Genomic DNA, 21,721 nt, shown 5'->3' on the forward strand with positions numbered 1-21,721 from the left:
TCTATGTTGCCTTCAATTTTTCAATTACTTCCATTTTATCCTCAAATGTCTTCACCCAAAACCATTCATTCATTTCAGATACACTTGCCTTTGTCTATAGTAACCTGTAGCAACAGTGTTATCTACTAAATCTCCCCCCCTCCCTGAGCCTGGTTCTGCCGGAGGTTTCTTCCTGTTAAAAGGGAGTTTTTCCTTCCCACTGTCGCCAAAGTGCTTGCTCATAGGGGGTCATATGATTGTTGGGTTTTTCTCTGTATCTATGAAGCGCCTTGAGGCGACTTTTGTTGTGATTTGGCGCTATATAAATAAAATTGAATTGAATTGAATTGAATCTATAGATCAGAGTTCACAACATTTGATCCAATTTTCTCTTATACAACCAACCTTGCTGCTGAAAACTACAAAAGGCTCTGAACCTTACTCCTGCTACCTTAGAGCCAATGCGGTCAGAGGTATTTTGCTCGTCAGAGCCCGATGGCAGTCATTCACTCAGAGACCGGTGAAGCAGGCTGGACACACAACCAACAGGCTCTGGTTGAAACGTGAGATCTTTTTACAGGGACGCTCTAGGTAAGTACTTAGATCAAAAACCCAAGATCAGCAAGAGTTTTAGAAGATAAAATGGCATTTTAATGTAAACCCCAAATACCTTTAATGCTGTTTTAGAGCATTTCTTTGTGTAGTTACGCTGCGAGTTCTGTTCTGAAATATGCATGACCGACCAGCTAAGTAGTAGCATATGGATTCTCACAGAGGAACAGAATATTTCCCAGATGTCTCCTCTCAACAATAACAAGGCTGAGCTTTATGATTGCATGGAGGAATCTCACTATATAAACCATCCTCATTCACAGTCATAGTTTGTTCTGATCACAAGGAACAAAAGCAAGAAAAAGAATGAATTGTTTTGGAATCGGATGCATTTCAGCTTGGAAAATTGTTTTCTTTCGAAAAAAAGAAGGAAGCTTCAAAGGTCACACAAGTTCAGACTTTTTCAAATTAAATACAGAGAGAACATGGAGTTACTTTTTTTGATGCAAAACAGAAAGATTTTTCTTATAAAGTTTTGTTTTGATTATTTTAATTTTGGAACTAAGGAAAAAATGTTAAGTCTTGCAAGCACAAAAGGTCTTTTGACTGGTGGTGGTCAGAGGGCCCGGTGGCGCCAGTGTCCGGCAGCCTCGCCTCTGTCAGTGCGCCCAAGGGTGGCTGTGGCTACAATGTAGCTTGCAATCACCAGTGTGTGAATGTGTGTGTGAATGAGTGGATGACTGAATGTAGTGTAAAGTGCTTTGGGGTCCATAGGGACTAAGTAAAGCGCTATACAGATACAGTCCATTTACCATTTAACATTAATCAATGGCAGCTTTTACAATATTTATAATTGTTGCTTTATAATTGCTTTATAATTTCATACCCACTAATGCTGGCAGCTGTGAAACAGGGAACAAAAAACAGCAAACAGCTTTGTTGCCTTCTTTTAAACCTCCTGAGATTTAGAGGCAGGAATTTCCACACTGCAGTTGAACCAGTGAGCTGCAGAAAATCTGGAAGCTATGCAAGTATTAAAGTAGGGTGCCTCAGCTTAGTGAAAAACTACTGGAAATCCTTTGTAGAAAGACTGGTGGTGGTGTGAATCAGGGTGGTTTTAGCTATACGGCAACCTTTGCTGTCAAACATAAACTGAAATGACTGAGTTATGTTATTTACTCAGATTAGTAATCTAGATCACTAATGATGTACATTGTAAAATACCACAGTATTTTACAATGCCACATTCCCAAAGTGAAATTACAAGGCTCAGAAGTTACCTTTTTAAGTACATCCCGACTTCTAATCAGGAAAATAAATTGGCCTCTTGGATTTGACTGTCATTCTTATGTTTAATAAGAATCACTAGATAGCATCTAATGTGTTCTTAAACATTCATAACTTTTTGGTTGTCATCATTGCAGGTTGCAGAAATCCATTGTCATTTCTTGATCTGGAGTCACTACATCACTGCCAATATCTTCCAGTGTGTATGCAGGAAGGAATTTTCTAAATCATTGTGTGGATGCTTAAAGGCATCCACACTATTGTTTTCCTGTTTCTCTTTATTCTTTATCCTACTTTATTGTGTGGATGCCTGAATAGGCATCCACACAATGAAACTTTAACTTTTAAATGTTCACAAATTATTGGGCTATTCATGTATTATTCAGCTTTTTCAAATCTTTTACCATTTTACTTTTATGCCTCTTAAAGTTTTGTGCACTTTTTCCCGCCAAAACAGGTGCACAGCCTCTCTGATTGGTGGATTCAAATTCAGCAGCTCCCAGGCTGCTTGACTGAGAACTTGCTTCTCTCTCCCTGTGTGTGTGTGTGTGTGTGTGTGTGTGTGTGTGTGTGTGTGTGTGTGTGTGTGTGTGTGTGTGTGTGTGTGTGTGTGTGTGTGAGACAGCGAGAGAGAGAGAGAGCCTTTTAATGGGATGATCTCATTGTAAGATTCAAATTCAATATATTTAGACTGGTTGACTGAATTGGATCTTGTGTGTGTCTCTCTCTGTGCATGTGTGTTTCCATATGTGTCCATATTTGTGATTGTGTGGCTGTTATATATTTTTTTGCCGATTTTTTTCATTTAACAAGTATATTTGAAGGACCCTTAGCACGTTCAGCATTTTTTCAGCTGTCCATTTTGCTGTTTCTGTTTTTCTGTTTAAATTATTACTATTGTGCTAAATCATACTATTTCTGCTATTTTATAAGATTTGTGCCAAATATAGTATTTCTGATTAATTATAATTTTTCTACCAAATCATAATACAATATTTTTGCTTTTTATAGGATTTTTATAGGATATTTATATTGCTTAATATAGTATTTCTTCTTTTTATAGTATTTGTGTGGTTTTTTCCCATATTACTAACATGCCAATTTGTTTGTTGTGATTTATTATCAGCCAGACTCATATTTGCTTTAAATGACAAATTTATTTAAGGCAGAGTGATTTATCTAAGTCTGGGATGGTATGTGTTAACGGCCGCTCATAGATCCTACCTGCCGGATCTTCTTTTCATTGATATCGCTGTTATGACTGATGAAGCCGAGCTGGTGAGTTTCTGTGTTAACCAAGTAACGTGTTAAAGCTATAAATATGACTATTACTAAACTGTACTGTCATTAATAGTGTTGCTTTGTTAATGTTGTATGGTTGTTTTATTTTGTGTCTTTCAGTTGATTACCTGGCATCTGTAAAGGCACGGTTACTGTACTGGTGTTAGTTTATGGTTGTGGAATAAACTTATAAAAGGCAGCAATCAGATGTCCGAGCCTGAGTACGACACAGTTTCATCAGTTAAAACACACCCTTACGGTGGGAGTTTGCTAAATTAAAGGTAGTTAACTTAGTAAAAACCGTACAGTAATCAACACTTAGCCACCCCCCGCGACGGAGAAGTGGAGGAGGGTCTGTGTCGACTACGGAGAATCCAGCAATTAGACGGAGCCCGGCCGATCGACACGGCCGATCGACACGGCCGATCGACGTGACTTCGTTCTCAAAACACCGTCAAGCCCTCATACGTGAGAGACTGTGTGTGGATTTCTTTGCTGGGACTATTAGGGCGCTGGCATAGGATAAGCCGGCCGCCGAAAACGAACTTTTAATTCAGTTACTAGCCGCTAAGCGACCGGAAGTGGGTCGCCGCCATCTTTGTTGAGGGCAAAGGAATAACGCCGGTAATAAACAAGAAGGAAAAGTCAGTATGGCATCCCGAGAAGAATTAAAGAAAAGGCGGTCCTCTGCGCAAGCAGTTTTTACTAGGAAAGCCAATTCCATTGCCTTTAACATTGACCTTCTGACTGAACATGACCTCATGTGTGAAAGTAGGACACTCAAAGACAGTTATAGTGAGGTTTGTGATAGCAGTTTTGATTACATCGCTGCTATGGAAGAAGAAGATGCAAGTGGGCTTGCAGCAGAAATAGCTGAGGTGGAGAAGAAGCTGCAGGACTGCCGCTCAAAATACCAGACCACAGAAATGAAGCTAAAGGAAGCGTCATGGTCTCGTTGTGCATCAGGTCAGTTTGACAGTCTAAGAGTTGACCTAAAAGATATGATTAGCCAGGTAGAAGCGCTCAAAACGGGTCAAATAAAACAGGATCAGTTTGATTCAATGCTCCCTGCTGTGGAAGGCCGAGAGGAAGCTCTGAGTGAGTTTGTGCATAAGTGGGATCGTTATGTTCCAGAGAAAGAAGTGAACGTTATGCGAGCTTGTCTCAAAGAGTTCAAGGAAAGGAGGAGAGTGGCTATGGTGATGCTGGCTACCACCCTAGATGGAAGAAGGAGATCTGGGTGTGGCGACCTTAGAAGCAGGACTAGCAGTGAAGGTGAAAGCAGTGATGAAGGTGGCGCTGACGGTGGAGTGACGACCAGCACTAGCAAGCCCAGTGGGCCCGCTGCGACCGGTGGAGATGATGGCCCAGCGCGTGCCAGTGGTGCGCTAGATGCTGACGTGCACCCTGCTGCATGCCAAAGTGCCGCAGTGGGCAGTAGTAACCAGGTTATTGATGAAGGTGGCCCCGATGGAGCACGAGCTGCAAGTCCTTCCATTGCAGCCCTTCAAGCGCCACCACAGGGACCACTATACCAGGGTCTGGGGAGTCCTGTGTTCAACCCTGGCCTCTCAGGCACGCCACAGCAGCTTCGAGGAGTGCATGGTGTGAGACCCAATGGCGCTGGGGCAGGACAGAGCACGTCTACCGTCTCTCAAGGATCACTTGGAACAAGGATCGCACTCGCACCCCTGAGCCTACCAAAGTTCTTTGGGGACAGGAGAAGCTACTGGCGCTGGAAGAGTAACTGGGGGATCCTCCAAGCGTTAGCGGAACCCACAGGTTCCCCGGAGTGCAGGCTCTTCCACCTGATGGACAGTATTGCTGATCCAGTAAAATGTGAACTTAGGCTGTCTCACTGCCGTACAGCGAGTGAGGTTTTCCGAGTTTTAGAGGACTGTTATGGTGACGTATCACAGATAGCAGATGACATTGTACTTGAGCTACAGGAGTTACCGGGCGTGCGCAACAACAAACCCAGAGAGGTTTTACAGTTGATCCAAGCTGTAGAGAGGGCGCTGTTGGACTTAATAGACCTAGGTTGTGAAGATGCCATAAAAAATCAGTTAGTGATCCGGTCACTTGAGAGTAAGCTGCCGGACAGTATGAAAGAAAGGTGGCTTTTGTACCGATGTGATCCTGTCAATGATGTCAGTCCACAGAACCGGTTTGATAAGCTATGGCAGTTCCTGAAAGATCAGAAGACAGTTCTGGTGCAACTGGAGCAGTTGCAATCCATCAGACAGTCTAATACTGCCAGGGCAGCCGATCCGAGCCCCCGCGAGAAACCAAAAGAGAGGCCTGATCGGAGGATAGAGAGACGTTCGTTCACCAAGGCTACTGCGAGCGAGACGAGAGGTGAGCTGTCACAGAATCCTTGCTGTTTGTGTGGCGAAGAGGGTCACACAGGGCGTTTATACCGCTGTAAGACGTTTAAAAAGGCCAACCCGTCAGAGCGGAGAGTTTACGTGAAAAAGACAAAAGTATGTCCCAGATGTCTGGACTCTCATGGGAGTGATGACCCGTGTAGTAAAAACTTTCTGTGTCGTAATGAAGGATGCAGAAGGGGTGATGCCTCATCGGATCACCATTTCTTCCTGTGTCTTAAGATCCCAACTAGGAAAGATGCAGCTAGGCAAGGGATAAAAGGGGATAAAAGGAGAGAACCCCGAGGCCCGACGGAAGAGCAAGAGGCTGTGTTTGCTGGCCTAGGTCTGTCCCCGGAGCAGCTGGCGGCTGTTCGAAGGGCTTGCACAAACAAAGTAACTTCAAAGTTGTGGGCTGGCAGAGGCTCAGAAGATGAGAGTTGTCTGAAGGAGCTCCCGGTCCTCATGATGTTGTTGGACGTCACCACCAAGAGGGGAGACTGGATTGGAGCACTCATCGATTTAGCCTCTGACACGAATTATATCACCCACGAGGCAGCGGAGAGGCTTGGTCTGCCTGGTGAACCAATCACCTTAGTTGTTCATGGTGTTGGTGGCATGGAGGCAAAAGTAGAGACAAAGAGATACCTGGTGAGCATAAAAGTAGCCACAAAGAAGGGAACATGGCGACTCCATGAGATGGTTTGCTATGGATTAGAAGAGATTGCCAATGTGGGTCACGTCGTGGACTCGGGGCGCCTGGAGAAGTTTTTCCCAGGCTCCGTCGAACCCGGGGAACTGATTCGCCCGGAAAAGATTGAGCTACTCATCAGCACCCGGGAGGGTCGTCTAGCCCCCCAGAGAATGATGAGGTGCGGTGACTTGGTTCTGTGGGATGGTCCGTTGGGGAAAACCATCAGTGGTGCACACCCAGATCTGTTTGAAGATGTGGAGGTGACTGCACGACTCTCATCGACCCATTTTGCATGCTCCATGAGGGCGGAGTCTCAGAGAGTTGTGGCCCTCCATAACTGCTGCCCAAAACCAAAGAACGGCGTAGAAGTCGGTACCACGGCTACATCCAACACTGAGATCATCAAATGGCTGCAGTGGGACAGTATTGGTGCCGCCTGTGATCCCATGTGTGGCGGGTGCCGCTGCGGGAAGTGCGCCCCTGGAGGGAAAGAAATGTCACTTGCTGATGAAAGAGAGTTGGAGATCATCAGAGGAGGTCTAACCTTCAAGCTGAGTGACAATCATAGTGACAAACCCCATTGGGATGCTAAATATCCCTGGAAAGAGGACCCTGCGACCCTGCCTAACAACCGCAAAGCTGTGGAGGCGACTTTCCTGAAGTCAGAAAAGCGCCTCGAGAAAGATCCGCTATGGAAGGCAGCTTATGCTAAGCAGGTGTGCGACATGCTGGCTAGGGGGGCCGCTATCCAGCTTTCCCAGACGGTGTTGGACGAGTGGAAAGGAGCGGTGTGGTGGATAAACCATCTGATGGCGCCCAACCCACACTCCAACACCACGCCGGTGAGGCTCGTTTGGGACAGCAGCCAGGTGTACAGAGGTGTTAGTTTGAACAGCATCTTGATGAAAGGCCCAGATGTCCTGAATCCCATTAGGGCAGTGCTGCTCCATTTCCGGGAGGGAGAGCATGCGGCAATAGGGGATGTCTCCAAAATGTATAACTCTGTATGGCTGGAGGATCAAGAGGTGCATGTTCACCGCTTCTTGTGGAGGCATTCCCTGGAGGAGGACATCAAGGATTATGCTGTGGTGCGTGTGAACATGGGTGACAAGCCTGCAGGTTGTATCGCTCAGGTTGCCATGCGAGAGACTGCCCTTCTGCCACAGTTTGTCAACAGGGTGGAAGAAAGACGTGTCATTGAAGAGGATACTTACGTGGATGACATCCTTGTGTCCCACAACGACCTTGAGAGACTGAGCGAGATCCTTGAGGGGGTTGAAACCATTCTCAAGCATGGTGGGTTTTACCTCAAGCCTTGGGTGCGGTCTGGCTTTAGTGGGAGGCAAGGTGCTGTTCCTGCCGAACCAGAAACCATCATGTTGCCCAACCAGCTGCGGACCGAGGACAACAAGGCCTTGGGTGTGGGTTATCTCGTGGAAGAAGACAAGCTCTTCCTCATGGTGGCTATTAACTTCTCCGCAAGAAAGAAAAAGATGCGTACTCAAGTAGACCTCACTGAGGAGAACATAGGGGAGAAGACGCCAAATCCCCTCACCCGCCGTATGCTTCTAAGTCAGGTAGCAGGGCTCTATGACCCCCTTGGTCTGGCGACGCCCCTGAAGCAGAAAGGTGTTATTCTTGTCAGAAGAGCCTTTCAGGAGGCCGGGATACTGACTAAGGATACGTGGGATAAGCCGCTGTCTAGTGAACTACGTGGGAGAGCGATCAAGCTCTTTGAGGAGTACGCGCGGCTGAGTACCATCACCTTTCCCAGGAGTATTACACCATCCGGCTGGGTGGGTAAACCCTGGGGGATCACGTTCTCTGATGGAAGTTGTGACTCATACGGAGCGGTCCTCTACCTGCGCTGGGAAACATCTGGAGGGGTTAAGACCCGGCTCGTGGAGTCCAAGGCCAAATTGACTCCAATTGAACAAAAGGGAGATGCTGTCAAGGCAGAGATTTGTGGAGCTGTTTTTGCCACTCGCCTGAAAGGTTACTTTCTGAAGTACAGTCGGTTGGAAATAGATCGTTGGTACCATTTTCTGGACAGTCAGACTGTGTTAGGTGCCATCCAACGGGAGAGTTACGGGTTCCAGACCTTCTTTGCCAATCGAGTGGGAGAGATACAGAAGGCTGGGCCTGTGACCGACTGGTGGTGGCTTCCTGGCCAGTTCAACGTGGCTGACCTGGTCACAAGAGGATGTTCCCCTGAGCAGCTTGGTGAGGGCTCTTCATGGCAGACCGGTCCCATGTTCCTAACCAAGCCAGTAGAGGAATGGCCCATAAAGTCAGCTGCAGAGGTGGCCTCTGGGACTAGAGAAGTCGTCAGTCGACTCCAAAGAAAGGCTTTTTCTGCTATCTTAACAAGGTCGCAGGAAAGGGCGCAGACTACTCCAGATGGTTTTGATAGCATCAAAGCCGTGGTCGGCGGCCGAGTAAGTCCAGAGCTTTTACCATTCAGCAACAAGGTTACGTCTTTTGAGACTAAGGGGTCTCCTTCTGTTGCTTCTAATGTCTGCAGGATCAAGGAGTGCTGGGGTTCAGCCTTGATAAATCAAGTAGATCTTTCACGGTTCAATTCTCTAGCCAAGCTCTGTGGGGTCATAGCTTATGTCCACAGAGCCTTGCGCTTTTGGTTATCTGGCAGGGGTCGAACTGCTGTAGGATTAAAGTGGGAGGCAGTGCCCACGGCTCAGGAGCGAGTAGAGGCGTTTCAGGACTTATGCCTCGCCGCCCAAGCAGGTGTGACTTTCCCTACGACGACGCTCAACCGCCTGGTTGTGCGCAAGGATAAAACAACGGGGCTCTTGATGTGCTATGGTCGGATTCAATCCGTTGAGGAGGAGAGGTCCGGGGTCCCTTTGATCCCCTACAAGTGTCGGTTAAGCTCTCTCCTCGCTGAGGACGCCCATCGTGTCAACCACGAAGGTGTTTCTGCCACCCTTCTTCGGATGAGGAAGAGGGGCTGGGTAGTTCAAGGTCCCAGGATCGTACGGAAGGTGATTGATTCGTGCGTAAGTTGCAGAAAGTGCAGGGCCAAGCTATGCACTCAGGTGATGAGTGATCTTCCTCCCGTACGTACTACGCCAGCAGCCCCTTTTGAGTACACTACTTTGGACTTGTTTGGTCCATATTTTGTCAGAGACTCAGTAAGACGACGAATGAAGAAGAAAGTTTGGGGCGTGGTTTTTAGCTGTATGGCCTCAAGAGCAGTTCATGCAGACATAGTTGAAGATCTGTCAACTGAGGGCTTCCTGAAGGCATACCAGCGGTTTACTGCCCTGAGGGGTCACCCCAAGAAACTCTGGTCTGACCAGGGGACCAATTTCGTGGGAGCTAAACCTGCGCTGAAGGAGCTCTATGATTTCCTTGCGGGTATCGACAAAGATGAGATCCAAAGAAAGGCAGCCGTAGTTGGGTCTGACTGGATGTGGGAGTTTAGTCCAGCGGACTCCCCACACCGGAATGGAGCAGCAGAGGCAGCTGTTTGCGTGTTGAAAAGGGCGTTGAGTAACGTTGGTGAGGAGGGAAACTTGACTGCTCTGGAATTCCAAACCCTCCTCTATTTGGCGGCCAACCTCACCAATGAGAGGCCTATCGGGGCCAGAGCTCAAATTCAGGAAGAAATTGTAGATGTGTTGACACCAAACTCTTTGTTGTTGGGTCGGGCAGGGCCCAGGGGCGACAACATGGGTTTTGAGTTCCCTGCCTACCCATTCAGTCGTCTACGTGCAGTCCAGGTGGAAGTGGACAAGTTTTGGAGACGCTGGAGTCAGTTGGCCGGGCCGCACCTGTTTGTTCGGCAAAAATGGCATGCCCCGGCGAGAAATGTTTCTGTTGGGGACCTTGTCTGGGTGGCAGATCAGAACGCACTTAGGGGTCGTTTCAAGCTGGGCCGCGTGGAGGAGGCAGATCCGGATCACCTGGGTGTTGTTCGAGATGTCAAAGTAAGGATTTGTTGTAGTCGTCCCATCAACTGGTCTCAGGCAAGGAAGGACAGGGAACCATGTCATTCCACCATTCTCCACAGGGACGTAAGGAGGTTGGTGGTGTTACTGCCAGTAGAGGAGCAAGAGGAACGTGGTTCATCCCCCTGAGTACCCAGGAGATACTTGCAGATTGGGGACTCTTGGGTGTGGGGACCAGGCCCAACCTGTTTAAAACACTGTTATAAGACTTTTTGTTTTCTATATTAGTGTTTATTGCTACTGGTTATTGTGGCCTACTTAGTCTGGCACGTAGCCCAAGTGGGAGGTGTGTGGTTTTTTCCCATATTACTAACATGCCAATTTGTTTGTTGTGATTTATTATCAGCCAGACTCATATTTGCTTTAAATGACAAATTTATTTAAGACGGAGTGATTTATCTAAGTCTGGGATGGTATGTGTTAACGGCCGCTCATAGATCCTACCTGCCGGATCTTCTTTTCATTGATATCGCTGTTATGACTGATGAAGCCGAGCTGGTGAGTTTCTGTGTTAACCAAGTAACGTGTTAAAGCTATAAATATGACTATTACTAAACTGTACTGTCATTAATAGTGTTGCTTTGTTAATGTTGTATGGTTGTTTTATTTTGTGTCTTTCAGTTGATTACCTGGCATCTGTAAAGGCACGGTTACTGTACTGGTGTTAGTTTATGGTTGTGGAATAAACTTATAAAAGGCAGCAATCAGATGTCCGAGCCTGAGTACGACACAGTTTCATCAGTTAAAACACACCCTTACGGTGGGAGTTTGCTAAATTAAAGGTAGTTAACTTAGTAAAAACCGTACAGTATTTGTGCTAAAACATAGTATTTCTACTAAATGTAGTATTTATGCTTAATCATACTATTTCTGCTTTTTATAGGATTTGTGCTTAATATAGTATTTCTGCTAAATTATAGTATTTCTGCTTTTTATAGTATTTGTGCTAAAACATAGTATTTCTGGTAAATGTAGTTTTTATTCTTAATCATACTATTTCTATATATTACTGCCAAGTCCCAAGGCAGCCAATCCTCTGTGAGGACTGGGACATTCAAATTTTCAAATCAGGGCCTGCACGGCTTCCCAGCCAGCCAATCATATCTGAGGGCTGAGGAATTCAAATCCACAAATCAGGGCCTGCACGGCTTCCCAGCCAGCCAATCATATATGTGGACTGAGGCATTCAAATTTGCATATTGGGGAATTCGTGGCTTCTAAGTCAACAAGTCATCCATGTCATATATCTCTAAAAATTCATATTTTAATGATAAATTGTCAACACTTGAAGATTCCCCAATCTCTTCTGAACAAAACGGTGTAAGAATGACCATTCTAACCCCTACGGTTAGGAAATTATGGTCATTTGTTTGAGGGAAGTTGTCATTATGAGAAATAGACTGCAAAAATCCTGTGTCTCTCTGTGCTGCGTGCACCTGTTTTGGCGGGAAAAAGTGCACAGGCTCTCTGATTGGTGGATTCAAATTCAGCAGCTCCCAGGCTGCTTGACTGAGCTAGAAACTTACTTCTCTCACCCTGTGTGTGTGTGTGTGTGTGTGTGTGTGTGTGTGTGTGTGTGTGTGTGTGTGTGTGTGTGTGTGTGTGTGTGTAATATTTATTTATTTTTTTTCACAGGTGAACAACAATTAGTTTTGAGGGAACTTAACCATGTTCTGTTTTTTTTTCATCTTGTCATTTTACTTTTCCAATATTTCTACTTCAGTTATTGCTATTCTGCTCAATCATAGTATTTGTTCCAAATCATTGTTATTATGCTATATTGTAGTATTTCTGCTAAATCATAGTATTTCTACTATATTATATTTTTCTTTCTAAATATAGCATTTCTGCTATATAATTGTATTTCTGCTATGTTATAATATTTGTGCTAAACCAGAGTATTTGTGCTTTATCATAGTATTTCTGCCAAATGATAGTATTTCTGCCAAATTATAATATTTTTGCTAAAACATAGTCTTAATTTAAAATTACAATATTCATAGTTCATCACAGTGTCTCTGGTAAATCACAGTATTTCTGCTGTGTTGTACTATTTTTCTAAATCATAGTGTTTCTGTAATGTTCAAGTATTTTTGGCTAAATATATTCTTTCTGTTATCTTATACTATTTCTCCTAAATTCTTGTATTTTTGAGAAGTTGTGTTTCTGGTAAGTTACAATATTTCTGCTAAGTTCTGCTATGCTATTGTATTTCTGCCAAGTATTATGTTTCCTCTAAGATATTGCAGTTCTGCTAAGTTATTACATTTTAGCAAAGTTCTTTTGCTTCTGCAAAGTTTTTACAATTTCTGCAACTTTTCAGTTTTTTCACCTACTTTTTGCATACAGCTTCAGCTTTAAAGCATCCACACTGCATTTTTGCAGGAAATGCAAATTTTTCTAGTTTTTGTTTGTTTTTAAGTTCATAGAAACCCTTAAACTCAAGGCCCTTACTAAACAGAAGGAGAGATTTAACATCTTGACATCTTTGTCAGAATCTCTTTCAGAGATGTGCCATCCGAACTTGCTGGCACTTGCAGTGCTGCTATGCTCTACATTATTGGTAAATGGAGGGAAAGTCTTGGTGTTCCCTGTGGATGGAAGTCACTGGATCAACATGAATATCATCATCGCAGAGCTTCACTCCAGAGGTCATGAAGTCACAGTGGTGCAGCCAAACGACACCTGGTACATCAAGTCAGAGTCCCCTCACTACAAAACCATCACTATAAATTCCTCAACCGGATTTGATGAAGAGCGTTATGGGGGATTTGTTATGAAAACACTAATCATGCGTCGACAAGGTGCTTCACTGTGGACTCGATTATCAATGGAGCATGACTTAGTGAAACAGATGTATCAAATACATGTCAAGGTGCTTGAGATGGTGGAGGGAATGTTTGAGGATAACAACCTGATGCAGAGCCTCCGTGATGCCAAATATGATTTGGTTCTGACTGATCCTACGATTGGTACAGGTGTTCTTATGGCTCACCGTCTGCATCTTCCACTTGTCTTTAATGTCCGATGGACTATTCAGGGTGAAGGCCATTTTGCAATTGCACCTTCCCCACTCTCTTACATCCCCATACCAGGGTCAGAGCTGACTGACAAGATGACTTTCATTCAGCGTGTCCAGAATATGCTCTACTTTTTCTTCTCAACTTTAAAAATTTGGTATATGACAGAATCAAACTACAAACCATTTGTCCATCGTCATTTTGGCAGTGATGTACATTACATGGAGCTGTTTCAGTCAGCAGACATCTGGTTGATGAGAAACGATTTCACCTTTGAGTTCCCTCGACCCTCAATGCCAAACGTTGTCTACATGTCAGGATTTCAGTGCAAACCCTCCAAGCCCCTGTCTAAAGAGCTAGAGGACTTTGTGCAGAGCTCGGGTGAACATGGTGTCATTGTGATGACACTGGGGACGCTGGTAGAAGAACTTCCAGAGGACATCGCTGAAGGCATTACTGCTGCTTTTGCAGAACTTCCTCAGAAGGTGATTTGGAGGCACAAAGGCAAAAGACCATCCACCCTGGGTAATAACACATTAATTTTGGACTGGTTGCCCCAAAATGACCTCCTGGGTCACCCCAAGACCAGAGTGTTTGTGGCCCATGGAGGCACCAATGGGATACAGGAGGCCGTTTACCACGGTGTGCCCCTGATTGGCCTGCCACTTATGTTTGACCAGGCTGATAACTTCTTCAGGATGAAAGCAAGAGGTGTGGCCAAAGTCCTTGATATTGCAACAGTGAACAAAGAAAACTTCTTGGAGGCGCTAAAGGAGGTACTCTACCAACCATCCTACAGGGAGAAGATGAAGAAGCTGTCCAGCATCCAAAGAGATCAGCCTATGAAACCGCTGGACCGAGCCATGTTCTGGATCGAGTTTGTCATGCGGCACAAAGGAGCGGCGCACTTAAGGACGGAGTCTTACAAGATGTCCAGCATCCAGTACTACTCGATCGATGTAGCAGCCTTTCTGCTGGCAGTTATTCTGCTAGTATTTACCATTTTTATTTCAGCAGTCAAGTTTCTGTTGCATAAGTTATTTTACAGAAACAAAGTCAAAAAGGAATGATGATTGTTTTGCAAAAATTGTATGCTTGTCGACTGTTCTCTATTCAGAAGAAGGACAGAGATAAATTTGTACTGGTAGTGTAACAAACCTGAGTGTGTGTGCAGCTCAATTCAGCTATACAAATCTCACATTTTCTAATGACCTCAGTCTAGCCATATTTCAGATGTATTTTTGCTTATTTGTCAGTATCTTAAAAACTTAAAATAGAAATTATTTTCAGTGTTGTTCAGGGAAAAGTTAGTAAATGAAGCAAGCAAATCAATGAATCAGTTATGGGTTTATATTCATTTGATTTGGAATAGTCTGCTGTTTAAACACTTTAAGAATCACCACATTTCCTACAATTGTCTAACCGTTAAACAGGGACACAATTAAATGTTTCTGACTGTCGTATGGTGATGATGCCTAATCCTTTATTAAGAGCACATAAGAAGAGTTTGGTCTCATGCAGTTCTCAACAATAGAATATATATTTTTTATATGTATTTTTGTAGAAATTTCACAGAATTTTATGGTGATATTTTTTAAATTTATTACTAAAACTTATGTATCCTGACCAACTTATTCACAGTAATATAGAACCAGTGTGCAAGTAGCTGAAGTTCACTATGTACTGTATATTTTCCCACTCTATTTTAAACGTTGTTGGAATAGGGCTTTGGAGTTGACGTCACGCCGCAATGCATTGTGGGAGCGCAGCTCCATTTTCGGGGTCTACGAATCAAAACAAACACACTGTGTTGGAACGACGAAGAAACATGCTTAAAAGCAGCTCAAAAGAAAACGGACGGTATAGAGACCGATTGCGTCCAGAGGCGAAGCAGCGGTACTTGAAAAAAATAAAGTGCATCGCAAATCTGGACCCATATGAAATACGGCAGTGGAGTAAAGACCCAGACGACTTACCGCCACTGTCCTACCCCGATATCTTCACGTATCTTGTTTGTGGAGTAAGCGCTTACACAGCGAACCAGTTTCGTAATTACAAGTCACTGGAGGCGCACATCCAATTTACAAATGGCTGGGTGCAAGATTTGGCTATTTTCAAGCCGCCAAACTCTGAGTACGTCGTCAAAGTAAGTCAGCTGGAGTGCATCGAGTGAAATAGCCATTTTCCACCCCCCACCATAATTAATGTTATACATTTATCATTGAACTGCTAAAATATCGTTATCATATTATATGCCCGTAATTGTAAAGTACATGCAAATTAACACATTGATAATTGGGCAAATTATTAACGCCAATTTGTGTCCTTCCTGTCTCATTTCATTTATTGTCTTTACATCAACCAATCAAGTCACTCCATTCGATGTTTGATCGCAATTTCTATAACTTCCGAGACCACCAACGATGATATTATTCAGCTATAAAGTGTGATGTGAACATATTTAGAACTTACCGGAATGAAAATGTCTTGAGCACACCAACTGATATCTGGAGACGTAACAGAACTTGATATCAGCTCGTCTCACGGCTGCTATCCAGGCTAGACGCCTTCGTTTGGTAACATCCGATACATGAGCTCCTTCATGTTGCTTCCAGGTTGGGAAAGCATAAAAAGACAATCCAAACTTATTCCCGTGCCGGTCGTAAGATCGAACATTGCAGCCGACCACACAGCAAGTACGAACCATGGCTATGCTTTCGCTCCTTACTTAGACCCCCAAAATGGCGGATCGGGCCAAAATCCTTTCCACGCCCACCCCCGTGACATCACGCTCCAAAGCCCTATACAAAATAAAGTAATTTGAAAGCTGATACAACTTGATACACGCACTTTATTACATTTAACTATGGATCACTATTCATCACTTTGCTGTTTTAACAAAAAATAAATACAGAAATGTCTTCATTGTTAAATTTAATAACATGACTACATTTAACTAGTTAAAACATATATTCAGGATTCATTAAAGTTTTCCATCTGACACCTATTTATTATGCAATTTTTCTTTTTTTATTGAGGGATAATTGAAGTCACTATTTTTGTCAAGTTTCAGCTTTACCATTTTGTTACATGAAACATTTTAAAAGTTCTTATTGTTTTTACTCTTAAACTTTTTGAGGTCGAAGTCATCATCAGCAATTACCCCCAACCCCGAGTAGTATTTATTTAAAACTGTTTCCTAAGGTTTTGATCATCAGACAAAAAACTACTAAACATTCTCACTGATGATATATGAAAAACTATGAAGGGTTAGGTTTAACGTGATTACCTTTCATGAAGCACTAACGTCTTATTTGATGCGTGAGTAAAGTGAAGTATTGGACTGTATCACTTTACTGGAAGAACGTGAAAGCTGAAGAATTTGTTCAAACTGGTCTTATCCTGAAGAACAGAAATTTTCCATCACTTTCTAATAAGAAATAAAGAAGCTTATCGGTGTTTCCTTACATTATTTAATTTGACCTGAATCAATGCAAGTTTTTAGTTATTGAAACCAAAGAAGACTTGTAGGACAATCTCATAGTGTTTAGAGTTTCACTTTAGTTTCTCAAATTCACCCGCATTTCATTATTTTATTTTATTTATTTATTTATTTATTTCAAATGGTACAGTGAATTCTGCCTTTTTTTCCCTCATATTTACACTTTAATTAAGATCATATTAACAGTCTGGGGTTCCACACCACAATCACCTTTACTGTGCAACATGCTCGTCTCTAGCTCCCAAACTTCTTGTCAGCCTCTATTTACTGAAGGAACACAAACTTTAACTTATCTCTTAAAAGAAAACAGATAATGAGCAAAGTCATATTTAAAAACAAAAAGTAAAAGATTAAATGTTAAACATGAATATTCATAAGAATCAATGAAGTTTACATATATAAATGTTGACTCTAGAATTCAAATAAAGTACAAAAAGGTTTAGCTGATTGTAACGTTTGAAATTAACTCTAATCAAGAGGACAAGTTTCACGTTTTTTGTTGGAATCATTGTTTAGTCATACAGAAATTATTTCCTGTTTTGCTGTTTCTTTGTGACTATGGTGTTAAAAAGGTATGAAAATTTAGCGGCAAAGTCACTAACTTATCAATAATGAGATCAACAGTAGGAGATACTCACTGCTGTGAGTAAGAGGCTCATGACTTTAAGATAATAATCTACATCTATAACTTAACCTTTAAATCTGAGTTTTTATCTTAAAAGCCAAAACCAAAGGAGACCTGGCAAATACGTCTGACCTCCAAGTTTATATATTGGCCAGTCCATATTTTCCCAACTTAAACTTTATCTCAGGTATATCTGTCATTAGTTATTAGGGTGATACAAGCTCTTGAACTCAAACCATTTGCTTAAGAAATAATCTAACATCTTGACATTTTTGTCAGAATCTCTTTCAGAGATGTGCCATTCAAACTTGCTGGCACTTGCAGTGCTGCTATGCTCTACATTGTTGGTAAATGGAGGGAAAGTCTTGGTGTTCCCTGTGGATGAAAGTCACTGGATCAACATGAATATCATCATCGCAGAGCTTCACTCCAGAGGTCATGAAGTCACAGTGGTGCGGCCAAACGACACCTGGTACATCAAGTCAGAGTCCCCTCACTACAAGACCATCACTATAAATTCCTCGGCCGGATTTGATGAAGAGCGTTTTGGGGGATTTGTTATGAAAACACTAATCATGCGTCGACAAGGTGCTTCTCTTTGGACACGTTTATCAATGGAATATGATTTAGTGAAAGAGTTTTATGAAATGAATAAGAAGGTGCTTGAGATGGTGGAACGCATGTTTGAGGATACCAACCTGATGCAGAGCCTCCGTGATGCTAAATATGATTTGGTTCTGACTGATCCTACGATTGGTACAGGTGTTCTTATGGCTCATCGTTTGGGTCTTCCACTTGTCTTTAATGTCCGATGGACTATTCAGGGTGAAGGCCATCTAGCAATTGCACCTTCCCCACTCTCTTACATCCCCATACCAGGGACAGAGCTGACTGACAAGATGACTTTCATTCAGCGTGTCCAGAATATGCTCTACTTTTTCTTCACATGTTTTCAAATTTGGTACGTCACAGAACCAAACTACAAACCATTTGTCCATCGTCATTTTGGCAGTGATGTACATTACATGGAGCTGTTTCAGTCAGCAGACATCTGGTTGATGAGAAACGATTTCACCTTTGAGTTCCCTCGACCCTCAATGCCAAACGTTGTCTACATGTCAGGATTTCAGTGCAAACCCTCCAAGCCCCTGTCTAAAGAGCTAGAGGACTTTGTGCAGAGCTCAGGTGAACATGGTGTCATTGTGATGACACTGGGGACGCTGGTAGAAGAACTTCCAGAGGACATCGCTGAAGACATTGCTGCTGCTTTTGCAGAACTTCCTCAGAAGGTGATTTGGAGGCACAAAGGCAAAAGACCATCCACCCTTGGTAATAACACGCGAATCTTGGACTGGTTACCCCAAAATGACCTCCTGGGTCACCCCAAGACCAGAGTGTTTGTGGCCCATGGAGGCACCAATGGGATACAGGAGGCCATTTACCACGGTGTGCCCCTGGTTGGCCTGCCACTTATGTTTGACCAGGCTGATAACTTCTTCAGGATGAAAGCAAGAGGTGTGGCCAAAGTCCTTGATATTGCAACAGTGAACAAAGAAAACTTCTTGGAGGCGCTAAAGGAGGTACTCTACCAACCATCCTACAGGGAGAAAATGAAGAAGCTGTCCAGCATCCAAAGAGATCAGCCTATGAAACCGCTGGACCGAGCCATGTTCTGGATCGAGTTTGTCATGCGGCACAAAGGAGCGGCGCACTTAAGAACGGAGTCTTACAAGATGTCCAGCATCCAGTACTACTCGATCGATGTGGCAGCCTTTCTGCTGGCAGTTATTCTGCTAGTATTTACCATTTTTATATCAGCAGTCAGGTTTCTATTGCGTAAGTTATTTTACAGAAACAAAGTCAAAAAGGAATGATGATTGTGTTACAAACTGTGTATGCTTGCCATCTGTTGTCTATTCAGGAGAAGAACAGAGATAAATTTGTACTGGTAGTGTAACAACCTTGAGTGTGTGCAGCTCAGTGCAACAATACAAACCTCACATTTTCTAATGACCTCAGTCTACTCATATTTTAGATGTCTTTTTGTTTATTTGCATTTGGATCTTGAAACTTTGAAACGGAAATACATTGCAGGAAAGTTTGGTGACAAAGTAGAAAATAAGTAAAGGAATGAGTTGTGGGTTTAAATTAATATGATTTTGAATATTTTGCTGTTCTAAACACTTTAAGAATCACCACATTTCCTAAAATTGTCTAACAGTTAAACAGGAAGACAATTAAATGTTTCTCATGCCTGTATGGTGATGATGTTTAATGCGTTATTAAGAGCACATAAGAAGAGTTTGGCCTCGTGCAGTGCTCAACTATAGAATATATTTTATTACATGTATTGCTGCAGAAATTTCACAAAACTTTTTTGGAGATATTTTTCAAATTTATTAAAAAAAAAAAAACTTCTGTAACCTGACCAACATATTCACAGTAATATAGAAACAGTGTGCAAGTAACTGAAGTTCACTGTGCAGGGCTCTAGAGTGCGACCAATTTGGTCGCAAATGCGACCAAATTTTTCAGTGGTGCGACTAAAAAAAAATATTTGGTTGCACCTGTGCGACCAACTGTTCGGGTAGCAAAAAAAAAAAAAAAAAATCTGCAACCTTCCCTGTGGTCAACAACAGACACATTTTGCCCCTATCGTGGACTTAACCAATCAGAGATAGTCAGGGGCGGGACCTCTCTGATTGGCCGTGGTCCAGTTGAAAGTGCAGGTGGAAGTGGGAGGTGAGGAGCTTGAATAAAGCGATATCAATTCATTAAATCCTGAATCGACTTTTAAATATAACTGTGTTTTGCCAGAAACGCCAGATTCTCAGATTAAAGCTGACAAAACCATTTCAACAACAACCAAACAGCAAATGAGAGCAGGTACACGGATTCCACACAAAGACGTAAACACAGAACGGACCGACGCATCAGAATCAACTTTGTCTTTCTCGGCTTTCTCACCCGACGGCCCGTAGACGGACACGCTGTCGGAGCTTAGCGATCCTGATGCGTCCGGTACGCGCTGTGATTACGTCTTTTTGCGCTGATTCTGAGCTGCAGGTTTTGTCTCTCCAACCAAAATTCACCGAGCCAGCAGCAAAAGAAGCAGCAAACTACGCTTCACATTTGATCAATGTCGTCATGAATTTTGCTGTTTTGCTTCCACGACTATTAAAATCACACTTCATGCACAGTTAGCTCTCTCTCTATCTCTCTCTGTACTTCAAGAACAGTTTCCCGTCTCCAATCTCTGTTTTCTGTGTTATTCATTCGCTTATTACCCACCAGTCTACCGTTGTTTACAGCGCTGTGGCTGCTGTCTTTTTCTTTTTCACTTAAATGACCTCGGACAAGAAAGCCTGTTTTTTCTGTTATTCAATACTGAAGAAATTTAAACTTTATATGCAGAACATTGTAGAATATTTTTAAGGTTATCTGCTATAAAAAGCCAGACCAGGGAAAATCTCCTTCATGTTTTTCTGTGTTTTATTCTCAGTTACTTTCACACAAAGGCATCTGCTGTGATGTTCACAATTCTGAAGAAGTCAGTACTGATAAATGATCAGAATTATAATATTTCTGACTGTCTGAGGCTAAGTTGAATCGAATTGGGACTTTGAAAACCGGAATCGAATGGATTATAGAAATCAGTGATGATACCCAGCCCTAGTGAGCAGCCTAGGCACGACAGAAGTGGATGTAGCTGTAATAGGAAAAGAACTATTGCTAACTTTTCTGTTAAGTTAAGGCCTGATCCTTCTGAAATTCATAGCCAGTGCTCTGACACGGTGTCATCAATCTTTGAATGCTGAAAAAGCACAGTGTATCCAGAAAAACACATTATATTATAGAAATTATTATAAAATTTGTGTACGCCTAACTTTTGTGCCGGTACGCCCATGGCAAAAAGTTAGTCTAGAGCCCTGCTGTGTACTGTATATTTTTCCCACTTTATTTTAAATGTTGCTGGAATAGAAAATAAAGTAAGTTGAAATCTGATACAACCATTTTGGTGCACTGTATTACATATTACCATAGAACACTATTGATCACTTTGTTGATTTAAAAAAAATATATACAGCAATGTCTCCATTGTTACATTTATTTTTAACTTAACTACATTTAACTACAGAGCCCCGCAAGGGACATTGGAGGAAAAAAAAAAAAAAGATGAACTTTAGTGAAACCTCGCAAAATAGGCTGCAATCATTCGCAGGTCGCATTTGAAGGCTGAGTCGGTGTATCCTTCGTGGCTACTTAGTTTTAATATTACTCTTTCTGGGTGACAAAATAAACTTTTAAGATATTTACAGGCATGAATGTAGCTGTGTAAACTTCAAATATCTGCACTTTTTATCAAGACATCAATTATTTGCAAAAGTGCACCGACGTTTTCGGAGACATCTGTTACCCACCAGCTCAAAGTTGACCGGGAGGT

General features: G+C 42.8%; 2 pseudogenes across 2 annotated transcripts; both read left to right on the forward strand.

The window, feature by feature from the left end:
* The first annotated feature begins 447 nt into the window (after positions 1 to 447).
* On the forward strand, positions 448 to 15,991 carry LOC143412370 (UDP-glucuronosyltransferase 2A2 pseudogene; annotated as a pseudogene). The gene is made up of 2 exons (XR_013101203.1): positions 448 to 570; positions 12,626 to 15,991. The product of XR_013101203.1 is annotated as a UDP-glucuronosyltransferase 2A2 pseudogene (transcript).
* On the forward strand, positions 483 to 21,243 carry LOC143421533 (UDP-glucuronosyltransferase 2B31 pseudogene; annotated as a pseudogene). Its single transcript, XR_013101205.1, has 2 exons — positions 483 to 570; positions 17,557 to 21,243. The product of XR_013101205.1 is annotated as a UDP-glucuronosyltransferase 2B31 pseudogene (transcript).
* The last annotated feature ends 478 nt before the right edge of the window (positions 21,244 to 21,721 follow it).

Source organism: Maylandia zebra, linkage group LG12 (genome assembly GCF_041146795.1).
Source record: "Maylandia zebra isolate NMK-2024a linkage group LG12, Mzebra_GT3a, whole genome shotgun sequence".
NCBI lineage: Eukaryota > Metazoa > Chordata > Actinopteri > Cichliformes > Cichlidae > Maylandia > Maylandia zebra.